A 14,479-nucleotide genomic window follows, 5' to 3' on the forward strand; every position below is an offset into this window, starting at 1 on the left:
TGCGAAGAACCTCAGTATTCCTCGCCGATTACCACCAGCAGCACCAGCTACAGCGTTCGTTTCTCTTTTCGAAGGTAAATGCGTGAGTGTGTATGTGCGTAGTATCTGTATATATATGTATATATATATATATATGTAAGCGAACGAGTAAACGCGTTTCTCTCTTGACGTCTACACGAATATATGTTTGTACTTTTGTGTGTGTGTATGTGTCGGGCTCGCACGTGCATCGTTCTTGCATGCGGGAGCTTTGAAGAGGGATAGAGAAGCGAGAGAAAAGCCATGAAGCATCTAAACGGTGAGAACATATTTTTCATTGAGGTACCGAAGAAAGATGAAAAAAAGAAGAGGATTAGGATTCTAACCTAGTTTTTACATCAACATTCTATACGTTCTATATAAAGTATTTAATGATTTAATTAACGGATTTATTAAACATTGAGATATCTTTATTCGCATTGGTTTTTCTCAAATTCCTCGACGATCTAAAATAATTTTGATTTTAAAGTCATTATTCGACAGACAACGAACATTAGAGAATCTTGTTAATGTTTAAAATCAAAGTAACGCTCAGGTAGAAATCTAAACTATTTGGAAATAGTAGATGTCGGGTGAATAATTAACGAGAGAATCTCGACCGGGGAAAGTTTCTCGCTCGGAGCATAATTATTTTTTGTTAAAGCACAATCGCAAGGATTGTTTCGGGAGCACATCTCCTCGGGAGTAAGGTATATATATATATATACTCGTGAACACGCCAAGTTCGGATTAGCAGAATTCGCGAGAGATTTTGCTCGCGACGATAAAGTCGCCCGTAATGTCGCTAAACTTTCTCATTGCTTTGCTTACTCGAGTTTCTTAATAGGAATGAAAAATTGTATTATAGTTTTCTCCCTTTCGAATAGAAAGATTTTATATGTGTAAAAATGTATATTAAAAGAAGAACTAGAAAAACAGAGGAAAAAAATAAAAAGGAAATAAGATAAAAGGAGGAGAAGGAACGTTTCGCACGAAACGTTTCGTTAGAAAATTAATTAATAATTAATTTTAATTAGTTTAGGAAAAGCGGAAATGAATTTGAAATTGATTCAGTTTGAAATAGTTGAAAAGCTTTTGCGATATTCTTTTAGCTTAAGTGTAAAGAACTAAAAAGAAAAGGAAAAAGAAAAAAAAAAAAACAGATAAAAAAAATAAAGAAAGAAGAAAAAAAAAATGGAAGGAAGAGTTACGAAGTCGTCGATTCATCGAAGAAACTCATCTTCTTCGGGCGCTCGTCTTCGTTAACGACGAACGAGTGAGTCTTCTTACTCGAAGAGAAGTTGGACGAGCAGAACGCTTTAATACGGAGCAACGCGCGGTCGCTCGTAAATCATTTCCGCGTTTTACGAGCGCGTTAACGTTCCTCTGATGTAAGCGACTTTTCATACTTTTCTTTCTTCGTCTCTGTTTCTCTCGATATTTCTCTCTCTCTCTCTCTCTCTCCCTCTTTTTTTTGTTCTTTTATTTCATGCATTCCACGTGTGTACAATCTTATCGATCGAGTTATACATATACGTAAAACGAAATAATATAGAACAGATTTTTGTATGAATATTATTATTTTTTTTTCTTTCTGTCTTTTTTTTTTTTTTTTTTCTTTTGTTAATTACGATGAAAAGAAACTTCTTCAGCATTTGTAAAATCGAAAAGGATAATTAAGAGTTTAACGGTAGGCGTAGCACGCGTTAAAATGTCCGCACGCGAGAGAAATTTAAAGCTCTCATATATATATATATATATATATATATATATATATATATATAATATATAATATGTATATATGTGTATGTATGGGTGTATACACACACACACAAACGTATAAAACAAACAACCGAATGGACGGACGAAAAGAAGAAATGTGTTCGACGTTGGTGTACAACGATTTTAAATGCGATTTTCAGTGGGCGCGAGCGCGAGCATGTAATTGCAACTTTATAGCCGGCCGATTCTCTCGTTGGTTTCGCATTTTTATCGCTTTACGAGTCTCCTGTGATTCGTGTAATTGAAATGTAGAGTTATTTTATTTTCGCCAAAATAATGAAGGTACCGTTATTATGGGCGATCATGGAGAGCATTGTTTGTAAATTAGAATGATCATCATTATTATTATCATCATCATTATCATCATCATTATTATTCTTATTATTACTATTATTATTATTATTATTATCTGAGGCGGATTGCATAGGTACTAAGAAAATATTTTTCCTTAATATATCGATTATAGTACAAATAATATATGTATAATAATTTATTCCAGTGGATCTCTAGTAGATTAGAATTTCTTCTCGTTCTAAAATGTTTTATTTATGTTATCGTTACGATGTATACTGGGAGAAAAATTTGTAAAGGGCTTTCTTCGAAAAATTTCAAAGGTAATGTTCTTCGGAACAATAACAACAACTCGTTCTTACGTCTTACTACGTTAGCCCCGTCCTCTTCGGTGCACTTAAAAGGAAATAGATGCATCCAGCGACGTTATAACACGCGGCATGTTGTAACCGTCTTACACAATCTAGCATAGCAGCCGGTGGCTACGGTGGCGCTTAGGCATCGATTTCCCGTCAGAAACTTACTTACTGTACGTCCTCCTTCTTCCTTTCTCTCCTTCTCCGTCTTCTCCTCCTCCTCCTCCTCCTCGTACTCGTCTACGAACAGCTAGACTGCAACAACAACAAAAGACGACGATGACGACGACGACGACGACGAGGTAGAATAGCTGCAAGAAAATCGCCGTGAACAAAGACGAATGCAAGTTTGTAATAAAAAAGGAGAAATATACTAGTGAGTATGAGAGAGAGAGAGAGAGAGAGAGAGAGAGAGAGAGAGAGAGAGAGAGAAAGAGAGAGTCGAACGAAACGAAACGAACGAAATCAAAAGAATAATATAATGATATGCTTTAAAAGAAGGCTTAATACATTTTATATAAAATCAATATTAAATATAATTAAATCGAATGTGAAAAATATAAATTATATATTAATATGTATTAAAATCAATATTTAATTAATAGCTAATATTTAATTAACGTGTTACACAACTAAAATTAATTACATTTACACATCGGTATTTTAATTCCTGATTTATTTTAATGTTATAATGTTGCTAGCAGGAGGCTACGCTTTCATTGTGTATCGAACATCGAAATAACGGGGCAAATAATTTTATCCGCATGAACGAACGATATGAATAGCTTGCGTTGTTTTACGCAATTCTTTCGTTCTTTTTCTTTTTTTTTTTTTTTTTTTTCTTTTATCTATTTTGATCCTTTTTTTTTCCTTTACAGAAATATGTAAATATACATATATCTGAATATATCGAAGTATTTGAAACGTTCAAAAGGGAAAAGAGAGAGAGAGAGAGAGAGAGAGAGAGAGAGAGAGGGAGAGAGAGAGAGAGAGAGAGAGGGAGAGAGAGAGAGAGAGATGATATGCTGCGTTCGACGAATACGATATAGCTTCGAATTCTTGGCACGTAAAAGGAGAAATACATGATACTAGTCACGATTGATACGTCGAAACGCAAAAAGTACTTACCGTGGAAATACGATTTGAAACATTTTTATTATTTGTTTTCCTACACGACATTATTTCCGTAGGATAACGATTAAAAAAAAAAAGAAGAAAAAAAAGAAAAAAATATATATATATATATATAATATTAACGATCAAAAGAATGAAATAGAAACGTTTACGTAATGTTAAATGTTCCTTTATAACAATATTTTTATCGGTTGATGTCACGAGAATTATCTTTGAAGTTTCGAACGGCGATGAAGCAGAGAAATATCCATTGAGGGGAGTCGATTCCTCGTTGGCGTCACGTATCGACGTGACGCGATTTATACGCACGCATATCGCATTACACGTCGCTGCCTTCCTCTTATCGCTCGAGAGGAGGAATTAAAGCTAAAGAGAGTGTGTTAGAGAGAGAAAGAGAGAGAGAGAGAGAGAGAGAGAGAGAGAAGGAAACTGTGTCAAAGAGCGAAATCGACGTTGATCGATACTCGAGAATCGTTGCCGATGAAAAGGGAGACATCGTAAATATGGTCAAATGGTATATCAATTTCAAATCGCTTTAAAACGTTATCGAACTTACCTATTTAAATGGATTCAACATTTTATCTTCTCTTTATTCTATTCCAAAGAATGAAATAATCGAATAACCGATTGGCCTTTTCTTTTTTTCTTTCTTTTTTTTTTTTTTCCTTTCTTCTTCCTTTCCATTAGTTTTCTTATCGATAAGTTCTCGTCTCTAGTTCGGATGAATCAGTTCGATCGAGTTCGAGTCGAGATAAATCGTTCGACTTCCGGTCAGACGTGCTCGTAGGAGATATATGGAGAGGGAAAATCAGGTCGAGGAGGAGGGCAATTGAGACGAGCGACTGCTAATAGGGAGATTAATTCGTACTCTTCTCTCTCTCTCTCTCTCTCTCTCTCTCTCTCTCTCTCTCTATGTGTGTTTCTGTCTCTTTGTCTCTCTCTCTCTCCCTCCCTTCTTCCCTCTCGTCTCTTTTTCTTTCTCACCCTCTTCGATTCGTTTACAGCTCGCACCAATGCTGTAGGAGTAAGCAGAAGCATATATATATATATATATATATATTTCCAAGCTTCGAAAAGCGCCATCGTGCGATCGTGAAAATCGATTTATCGGTCATTAAGGGTCTGAATGGTTCTTTTTGTTTAACTTGAAAAGATTTAATTGGACTCTTTCAACGATTCCCCTGACTCGAACTGTTTATAAAAGTGAAGTGATTCGACTCGGATTAAAAGAAGAAGAGGAGGAGGAGGAGGAGGAGGAGGAGGAGGAGGACTTCGTTGCGCGACATTTTATCTCGCGATAAAATCTCGGCGAAATAAATCCTTTAGATTTTTCTTGCAACGAATGCAACGGCGAAAAAGAGGAATGGGACATAATCAAAGGGAAAAGGAAATAAGTAAGAAAGGAAGTAGTGGAATATAATCGTGAAAAATGATTGGAATTTGACATTTAATTCGACGAGAATATCGATGCGTTGTTTTTGAGTGTTCTTCGGATAGATAATTACGAAAAGTTCATCATCGATAATGTATCGTATTTCTATTCGAGGACCTAATCGATCGATCGATCGATCGATTTTTCTTTTTCTTTTGTTCTCTCTCCAATTTTTATATATACGAAAAACTTCATTCCTTGTTATCGTCGCTTTCAACCTTTTTCGAAATGCGTTCTTTTCCGACGTCTTTGATTCGTTCGAGAAACTTGGAAGTAACTGAAAAGCATTTTATTCTTCGATTTTCCTACTCCCTTTTTCTCGTATTCTCTCTTTCTTTCTTTCTTTCTTTCTTTCATTCTTTCTTTCTTTCTTTCTTTCTTCCATTCTTTCATCCTCCACTTCTGATTTTTCTTCTTTCTCGTTCGTACACGCTCTCTCGAGATCCGCCAACTTTTGATCGGTTCACTTTTATTGGTACGGCGTAAAGTACGTCGTTACGCTGATCTTTACCTCTTTCCTTGAAAACCAACTTCAACTTATCGTCTCTCATAAACGATCTGTATAACTATAGACAATTACTTCCGAGATCATCTTTCTGCCGATCGATCGGTGAACGAATTACGGTTAGTATGTGTATGCTTTACTTGATAATGTGTATGTAAGTACATATATGTTTTAATATTTCCATAACGAAACTCAGATTTCCGGATAATAATTAATCGATTATTGGAATTCATAATCGTTAATTTTGACGTTATGTCGTAGAATTAAAGATTTCACGACTACTCGATACCGTTAATTTTATCGATGTATACTCACTTCCGGTTTCGGTCTTCTTCCTCTCTCTCTCTCTCTCTCTCTCTCTCTCTCTCTCTCTCTCTGTCTCTCATTCTCTGTTTGGCTCGCATGCGCAAGAGTTCATTACTCACGGATCAGATCAACGAGGTTCGCCTTTAAATCTACAGTTAGGTATTTACCTGTCGGGAACGCTAATTAGTACGTCGTAAAGCTTGTAGTCGAATAAACGAGCCCTTATTCTCTTATTTCAATTTATTTACGCGCTCGTTCTTCCACGTCTCTTTAAAAGCTTCCTATAATTATACCGAGCTTTTTGCCATTGTAGAATATACGTGTAATGTCATCGATCTTTTTTTCTTTTTCCTGTTTCGGTTTTTTCCTTCTTTTACCTTTTTTTTTTCTTTTTTTTTCTTCTTTTTTTTTTTTTTTTTTTTTTTTTTTTTTTTTTTTTTTTTTTTTTTAGCAATATCATTCGTAACGTTTGATGTCGAACGTAATGAAAAAAAGAAAAAAGAAAAAAGAATTTCAATTGTAAAAAATATGCTGGACATATGTATGCGTCCTTTTGTATATGCACGTATGCGTGCGTGTGTTTGTATGCACGCGCGCACGCTCATATTGATAAACGGATGGGAATAGAATATATCTCGTCGAGAAATTATACACGACTAAGGCGGTATATATTTCGAAGTATTCGAAGGATCCTTTAGGTGCATCGTGAAAGACAAATATTTGCATCCGCATTAAGCAGCGTAACTCAGGCTTCTCGGTCTTCACCGATAATGCCTACGCCGCACGACGATCCGTTTCGTCTACGACGAACTTCGTCGTCCTCCCTCCGAGCCCCTTCTTCTATCCTTACCTCCTCACTTCTCCACCTCTACGACTAACTCGACGAAAGACGTAGCTAATTGTGTTCGGAGACAATTTGTCTTTCTTCAAATTATTCGCAAATTAGAAATTAAAAGATGTTACGATTTGCTACGAATCTTCGTCAAATATTCATCTCTATGGATTATCAATATCGATTAACGAAGTACTTATGTTTTTAAATCGTCCATTAACGAATCAAAATACGATTTTCTTGCGGTTTCGAAGGATCAAAATTGGGAAAAGGGAGAAACGTTCGATGCGTTATCCGTGCATGATGCAATTACGCATGCAAGAAATGCATGCTTGCTCGGGCGTTAGTATGTCACGTGTCTAATAACGTGAGAGCTATGCGAAAGAGATGAAGAGAGAGAGAGAGAGAGATATGACGAAGACTCCTTTCCACTCTCTACAAAGTCCACGATGTCTCCTCCATTTCCTCCTTCTTCTCCTCTTCGACGTCACGAATAGCCGTCGTTCCAAAATAAATCCGACAGCGCGAGGAATATGTCGACCGAGCGACGACTCCTTCGCGGAAACTTATTTCGGATTTAACGTCGTCTCTATTCTGGGAATAACGCGGAGTACGAATTGTTTCCGACTTTCAAAGTGAGAGTAGAACGTGATCGTGCTCTAATTCCTTTCTATCCAACCTCCTTCGTTTCTATTCGTTCCTCGATTACGTATTTATCATCGTCCTTTAATCGATTCGAATTTAACAATCGCGTTAAATTGATACGAGTTAATTTTTCATATTTATCTCGATACGATATTTACCAGCATAGAGACATACTACATCCAGGCACGCACGCACGCAAACATTTACTTCGTTCAATTAAATAAGAAAATTTTCTAATGATAATACAGTCTCATTAAAGAATTCGTTTTGTTCTACGTAGAATCGTAATCGTTAGCTTCGTATCCGTCGTAGATATTATTTTTCTTATCGATCTTGATCGTTAGAGCAACGTCCGGCGCATTAACGAACGCATTAATTATTAGAGTAACAGCGTAATCTATTTAAACGTCCGCCACTACCTAGCAATGGATTTATAATCAAAATTCGATTCCCCTCTCGCAATTTACGCGCTTAACCGACTAATTGCGGAATTAAATCTGATTACAGCTTTTGAGATGCAAAGTTGAGGCTGGGTAACATGTTTGACTATAACACGGTCACTACTACTGCCGACTGGAAAATCATCGAGGGCGATAAATTAGGAAAGCGCGGGTTGTTGAAAGCTTCTTTGGTAGTACGCTATTCGCGGGTACAAAGTTGAAGAGCATCGATCAAATCGAATTCAATCGAAATTTTCTCGTCTTTGTTGGTCAGTTTTCTTTACGAATAAATTCGATCATCAAAATGGCTTGACAAAAGAAAGAAAAGGAAAGAGGAAAAAAATCCCGTTAATTCCCGTGACAAGTGGTATTTCTTTTTTTTTTTTTTTTTACATTGTTTTTTCTTTTTCTTTTTTTACGATTCTGGCAGATCTCGACTCGAAAATTGCATTGCGCGTTTGTTTTCGATGAGAACGGGAATTAAGCTTCGGGCAATTTGATCCTGGAATAACGGTTTATCGAAGTATATGCTGTCGTCGTCGTCGTCGTCGTCGTCGTCGTCGTCGGGGCCACTCACTAAGGTCCATTAAGGTCTCGCAGACTTTCCGCATGAAAGGTCCGTCGGGTGCTTCAAAAGTCATTCCTCGAACTCTCCTGTTGGAAGAGAAGGAAAGAGGTATAAAGTGAGTCCCGTGTAGGTATATCTCAGACCGAGAGAAGGAACTTTAATAAATCCAGCACGGAGTTTCGCGTGCTTTCCGCTGAATTTGCATCGGAGAAAACGAGGTCGAATAGAGTGTAATTATTAAATGAGAGGAGAGAGACAGAGTGAGTTGACGAAGAGTTAAGGAGAACATCCTTTGGAACGTGAAATTCGTCCTTTCGAGTTTTCTTCAATGAATGATTAATCAATGAAAGAGCTTTGACTTACGTAGCAAATATGTAAATCAAATTTATTATTGGGATTGTTTGGGAAAAGTTTCTGAGAATATTTTCTATATGACAAAGCGTGATATTTTTCATTCATTGGATTAACGAAAAACGAAATGGATGAAATAAAATTAAAAACTTTTGATAGAAATTAAAACGACGTAGGGACGACATACTAGCGAAAGCAAGAAGAAGAATGTCTTAACGATTACTTTGAACGTTAGTCAGATACTCGGAGAAGAAGCAGAAAAGTTGTTCGGATTAACGCGTTCATCTCGCAGGGTGCATCGACCATGACGACGCGATACAACGAACTCCAAAGTGCAACGCACGGCGTAAGATAAAAGGAGATTACAACGAGCAAAGGAGAAGGAGAGAGAGATAAAGAGAGAGAGAGAGAGAGAGAGAGAGAGAGAGAGAGAGAAATATATATATATATTTCTCTCAGAAAGGGAGGGAGGGGGGGAGAGAAAGAGAGAGAGAGAGAAAGGAAGGTGTACCGGTTCTCTCGAGTTTCCGTGACCGCAATAATCCGCCAGACTCGAACAAAATGCTGTGGTTGACGGTGGGACGAGAGAAGAGAGAAATCTGTTCCTACCGTTCTCTGCCGTCGTTGATGCCGTTCGTTGCGAGACGAAAAGAGATGAAAGGAGAAGAGAGAGAGAGAGAGAGAGAGAGAGAGAGAGAGAGAGAGAGAGAGAGAGAGAGAGAGAGAGAGAGAGGGAGAGTGAGTGAATGAGGAAGAGAGAGAGAGAGAGAGAGAGAGAGAAGGAAGAGGAAGGCGATAAGCGGCTGGTACAATATCGCAGGATTTCAGCGTGGAAGCTCGGAAAGCGAGCTTGAGCTTGGAAGGTCGAATCTTCTCTTCGAAGGTGGAACGAGTGAACTGGTAAAGTAAAGCGAATGTTGGTGGTAGAGTAGCACCGGCTACTACTCCCTCCAACCACTACTGGTAATCCTAGCAAAATCAAAGTTTACCTCTTCGACCCTTACCTTCTCTTTTCTTTTCTTTTCTTTCCTTTTTTTCTCTTTCTTCCTTTTCTTTTCTTTTTTCCATAGATCTTCACCTCTTCTTTTCTCTATTCTTCTTTTTTGTTCTATTTGTTTGTTTCTTTTTTTCTTTCGTTTTTTTTTCTTTTCTTCTTCTTCTACAAGTCGAAAGGGATTTCATATTGACGAGCATAGACACGCGAGAGGCGTTATAACGACGCACGAGTCATTATCGTATCGTCTCAGCTCACACGTGTACCAACCAGTAAGTCCCCTTACTCTCTTCTTTCTCCCGCTCCCGTGCTCTCTCTCTCTCTCTCTCTCTCTCTCTCTCTCTCTCTCTATCTCTCTCATTCGTTCTCTATCTATCTTTCTCATTCCCAACAAATGTGTAGCCTTCTACGACCTCGTGCAACTGTTACGTGTGCCTTCCTTCCTTCTCGAGGTCTCCGTGTGTTCGCTTTCGCTTTCTCCTCGCGTGCCATCTCGCGCTAACATCTCAAGCCTTGAGGAATTGGCGATTTATGCGAAAACATTGCCAACGGGTGCCCGCATTCAATTTCTTCTCTTTCTTTCTCTCTCTCTCTCTCTCTCTCTCTCTCTCTCTCTCTCTCTCTCTCTCTCTCTCTCTCTCTCTCTCTCGATGTGTACTCTGAAGTTATCGTCTTCATTTCTTCAGAAAATTCAAAAATAAATAAATTAATAAAATAGATGAACCAATCTGTCAATTACGATTTGTGCTAGATTCATTTTTCAATAATCATGAAATTTTATAGAATTTTTATACATCGATCTATTACATGTGATAGAATTAAACGTGTAACATGTATTATATTTCTTTTTTTTTTCCTTTCTTTCTCTTTTTTTTTTCTATCTTTCTTTTTTTCCTTTTCCAAACAATTGTACTCTATTATCATTTAATACCACATTGTTTTTTCCGTGCATGAAAATATTCTTATGCGTGTGTGTGCGCGCTACTTGTGTGTACAGATAGAATTCATAATCGGTATAATGCTATAACGTTTAATTAATACGTCCATTAAACCTCTTGAATAATTTTCGGGAATCGATCGGTCAACGAAATTCGATCAAGCGAATCGGAAGCTATCTCAAGATCGATATTAGAAAATATCTTCGAAATCTCGTTCAGTGCTATAAGAAGTTTGAAACTCGCGTTGATAATTCTCTTGTGTTCCCGATATAATGTACTAATGGTCGGCCGTGCGAGAGAACGGAAACGTGCGTGTGAAGCCCACATTGTGTCTATGTGTAAACTGCCGTTGGAATGTTTCTCCATGCGTCGCGATTCTGGTAAATGTGTGTCTGTGCGTGTGCGTGCGTATGTGCGCCGCGTACTCTCGTAACTTCGTGCTACCTCTCTCCCGTGACTGTGCTTTTCAGTTGTACACATGCATAAAGGACATATGTATGGTACATACATATGTGCCACGCCACGAGCCTTTAAGCCATTCGAATCTCTCACACGACAGCTACGTGTCGTGGCTCGTTTCTTCGGCTTCGCATGACACCGCTCGATGCTGACAGGTCGTTGTCACGAACGCGATCGTCGTGCTTCCCTCGGTAATTGTTACGTCGATTCCATCTTTCTATCTCCTTTCTTTCTTTCTGTGTGCATATTGACAACAGAGATCAAATATATATCGGGCCCATGTATTATCGATCTTTTTTTTATTTTTATTTTTATTTTTTTGTTTTTTTTTTTTTATTTCTCAATGTCGTGGAGAAAAGAGAAACACGCGATCGATCTATGATGAGTATTATTCTATCAGGAAATAAATCGAACAGTATTTTAATAACATGACACGCGCAACAAGAGAAAGAAATACTTTGAGAATTCTTTTGAAAATGATAAGAAAGGAAAGAAAAAAGAAGGTTAGAAAAATATAGCAGAGGGAGAGAGAGAGAGAGAGAGGGAGGAAGCAACGAGTAAAATAGCCTTCGATTATTTTAGTTTTCGGTCGCTTTTGCAAATTATGGTTACCCAGGTACAAATGCTTCTTCAAACGTTGAGACTTCCTAGACAAGGAAATTCTAGTTGTATCTTATAACCCGTTACGGTCCAGTCTTATCATCATGATCTAATTAATCTCCTTTTCTCCTTCTCAAAGTTCTCTCCTCTCTCTCTTTCTCTTTCTTCGACTTTGCGCTTTTCCTCGATTCGATGAAGACGCTCCTTTCGAGCTTGCTTGCAAACTACTTTAAGACGTCCCATAATGCAAGCATGAAGACGACGACGACGACGACGACGACAAGAGCTCTCCGTCGTTGTTTTTCTTCTACTTCCTCTTCGCTTTTGCAAATTCTCTTCTTCCTCCGTCTGCGCATTCGCCATTGTTAGGAAAGCTCGATTCCTAAGCGAGATTTTAAAGTACTTCATTTTTATCCAAAAGAAAAGTTTTCCTCTCGACCATGAAGATCGAACTTGAACACTCCTGTTAGATTATTATACATACATTTTCACTCTGAATCCTTTTATTCTCTCGTAAAATTTCGTTTTACGGGAAAGCGATTTTAAAGGCTAATCATTCGTTTTTCTTTCTAATTCACGTAATTTTAAAAATTCATTTTCCAAGAAACATACACACGCGTGAGCTTCTCCGTTGGTAGAAAAAAAAAAAAAGAAAAAGAAAAAGAAAAAACATAGGATAACTCTTTAGCGAATAACTCGACGTTTCTCTTAGCACTCGGACCTTTCAGACATCGATGCAATCGTTCATTATGCTCGGTAAACATTTGCAAGGATGTTCGAACACGTATTACCGCGAAACAATTTCGAGTCTCGTAGAGTAAATCGCAGTCCATAGTACGTCTTAACGGCCGAGTAAGACTCTTTCTTGGAAACGTTATAATCCGTGAGCCGCGCCTTTTCTCGACTCTTTCTATACACTTCGTTTCTCCTTCATGCTACCATAGTAGATTTCCACTTTTTCTTCTTTTTCTCCTTCTTCTTCCTCTTCTTCTTCTTCTTCTTCATCTTCTTCTTCTTCTTCTTGTATTTTCAACTTCTACTTGCAATTCCGCGTCCACGGGTTGCATCGTAGCAAACTGCGGCGTTCGATGCATTCGAAAGAGGAAGAGAAAGAAAGAAAGAGAGAGAGAGAGGGGGGGGGAAGAAAGAGGAAGAACATACTTTAGTTCTCTTTAACCCTTTTTAAGATTTATCGTCGTTTTCGTTCCTTATTATGGCTTTCACAGTTCTTTTCTTTGATTTTTCGATGAAAAAGAAACAGAAAACATATATCTTCTCTCTCTTTTTTTTTTTTTCTATTTTTCTTTTTTTATTTTTAACGATTCACCGAGATGAAAGCTATTTCGTTCTATCGATATTTAAACGTCAAGCACTCGTATATATGTACATATTTATCTACTAAATAAACTATACACCAAGCGTTCTTCTTGAATATTCCCACGGATTGTTATTAATTCAAAAAACAATTTCTACTATTCCCTGTCAACGAACCCGTACATATCCTTTTCTTTATCCCCGTTTACGTTTCGCAACGACCAAAATAGTTTTTGCAAAATTCTCCAAGAGATTTTTAATATTAAAAACATATTTTTCAATGAAGCCGGCGTAGAGAGAAAGAGAGAAAAAAAAGAGAGAGAGAGAGAGAGAGAGAGAGACAGTCGAAATAAATGAAAAAATAGAAAATATTCCGAATGCTTCGAGCCAATCGTGCATTCTCTCTCTCTCTCTCTCCAGAGCTCTCCAGAGAGAAAGAGAGAGATAGTAAGAGAGATAAAGAAAGAGATAGACAGACAAAATGCATTTGCAAACGAGAACGACAATGGTTGACATCTTTTGTCGGATTTCGTTCTCGTTCTCTTTTCTCTCTCTCTCTCTCTCTCTCTCTCTCTCTCTCTCTCTCTTTTCTCTTCTCATTTTTCTCTTTATTCGTTCTGCGCGCACGACTTGATATTCATGAATATTCTAGCGTCGATTACTACGGGTGGAGCGTCGAGACGCGCTTTGCCATTGTTGTTTACCGGAATATCCCTTCATTTCTCGGACGGCCTCCAACACAGCCCGGGCATAGCTAGCGCACGCTCGGCCGATCCGTCGTGTTTCTGCCCTTGACGAGCTTCAAAAGCTCCGAAACAAAAGCGCGAAATCGGATTACCTTGCGCCGAAAGATCGCTCGGAAGAAATCGAGGGAAAGGATTTAAAAAAAAAAAAAAAACAAAAAAAAAAAAGAACAAGCCGACTGCTCGTAAAAATTTCAACGTTCCTCCTTCCCCTACTTTCGATCTCGCGAAACATTCTTTTTTTTTTTTTTTTCTTTTATTTCTTTTTTGTATTTTTTTTTATACTAATAAATTTTATTTCTTTCTGTTACAGGTAAGTGCCGTTCGTGCGCTCGGGATCGTACGTTATCTTCGATTTAACGCACGTAAGTTTTTCTTTCTTTTTTCTTTTTTTTTTTTTTTTTTTTTCCTTCTTCTTTTTTAATAAGTTAACGTTTTACAAGATTTAATTTCTTCTCGTGAAAAACGAATAGAGAAAGATGTAGAAAGAATGACTGAAAAATCGCAAAGAGAAAAGAACGCGTATGAAAGGCTCGGATGCTGTACGAAGATCATTAACGAACGAGAAAGATAGAGAAAATAGAGAGAGAGAGAGAGAGAGAGAGAGAGAGAGAGAGAAGAGAGGGTATCGTGGCAAGTGCACGACAAGTGGTGGGCAAGTGCGGTGCAAGTGTGCACGGGCGCGAAGTAACGACACGATGCGGCATCTTCGACCTTCGCACACGTGCTTCTCTCTACACTCCTGCGAGACCATACACGGAACGTAGAAGC

General features: G+C 37.9%; 1 protein-coding gene across 8 annotated transcripts in view; it reads left to right on the forward strand.

Annotated features, from left to right (window-relative positions):
- The window catches only part of LOC124422086 (mucin-5AC), a 186,889-nt gene that overhangs the window by 90,771 nt on the left and 81,639 nt on the right, over window positions 1-14,479 (forward strand). Inside the window, exon 3 of one of the 8 annotated variants that reach the window (XM_046958028.1) lies at window positions 14,022-14,073. The exons of the other annotated variants lie outside the window; for them this stretch is intronic. The gene's annotated coding sequence lies outside the window, so the exon portion shown is untranslated. The remainder of the gene's footprint in view (window positions 1-14,021; window positions 14,074-14,479) is intronic. 8 annotated transcript variants of the gene reach the window in all.

This window comes from Vespa crabro, chromosome 2 (genome assembly GCF_910589235.1).
Source record: "Vespa crabro chromosome 2, iyVesCrab1.2, whole genome shotgun sequence".
NCBI classification, from domain to species: Eukaryota; Metazoa; Arthropoda; class Insecta; order Hymenoptera; family Vespidae; genus Vespa; species Vespa crabro.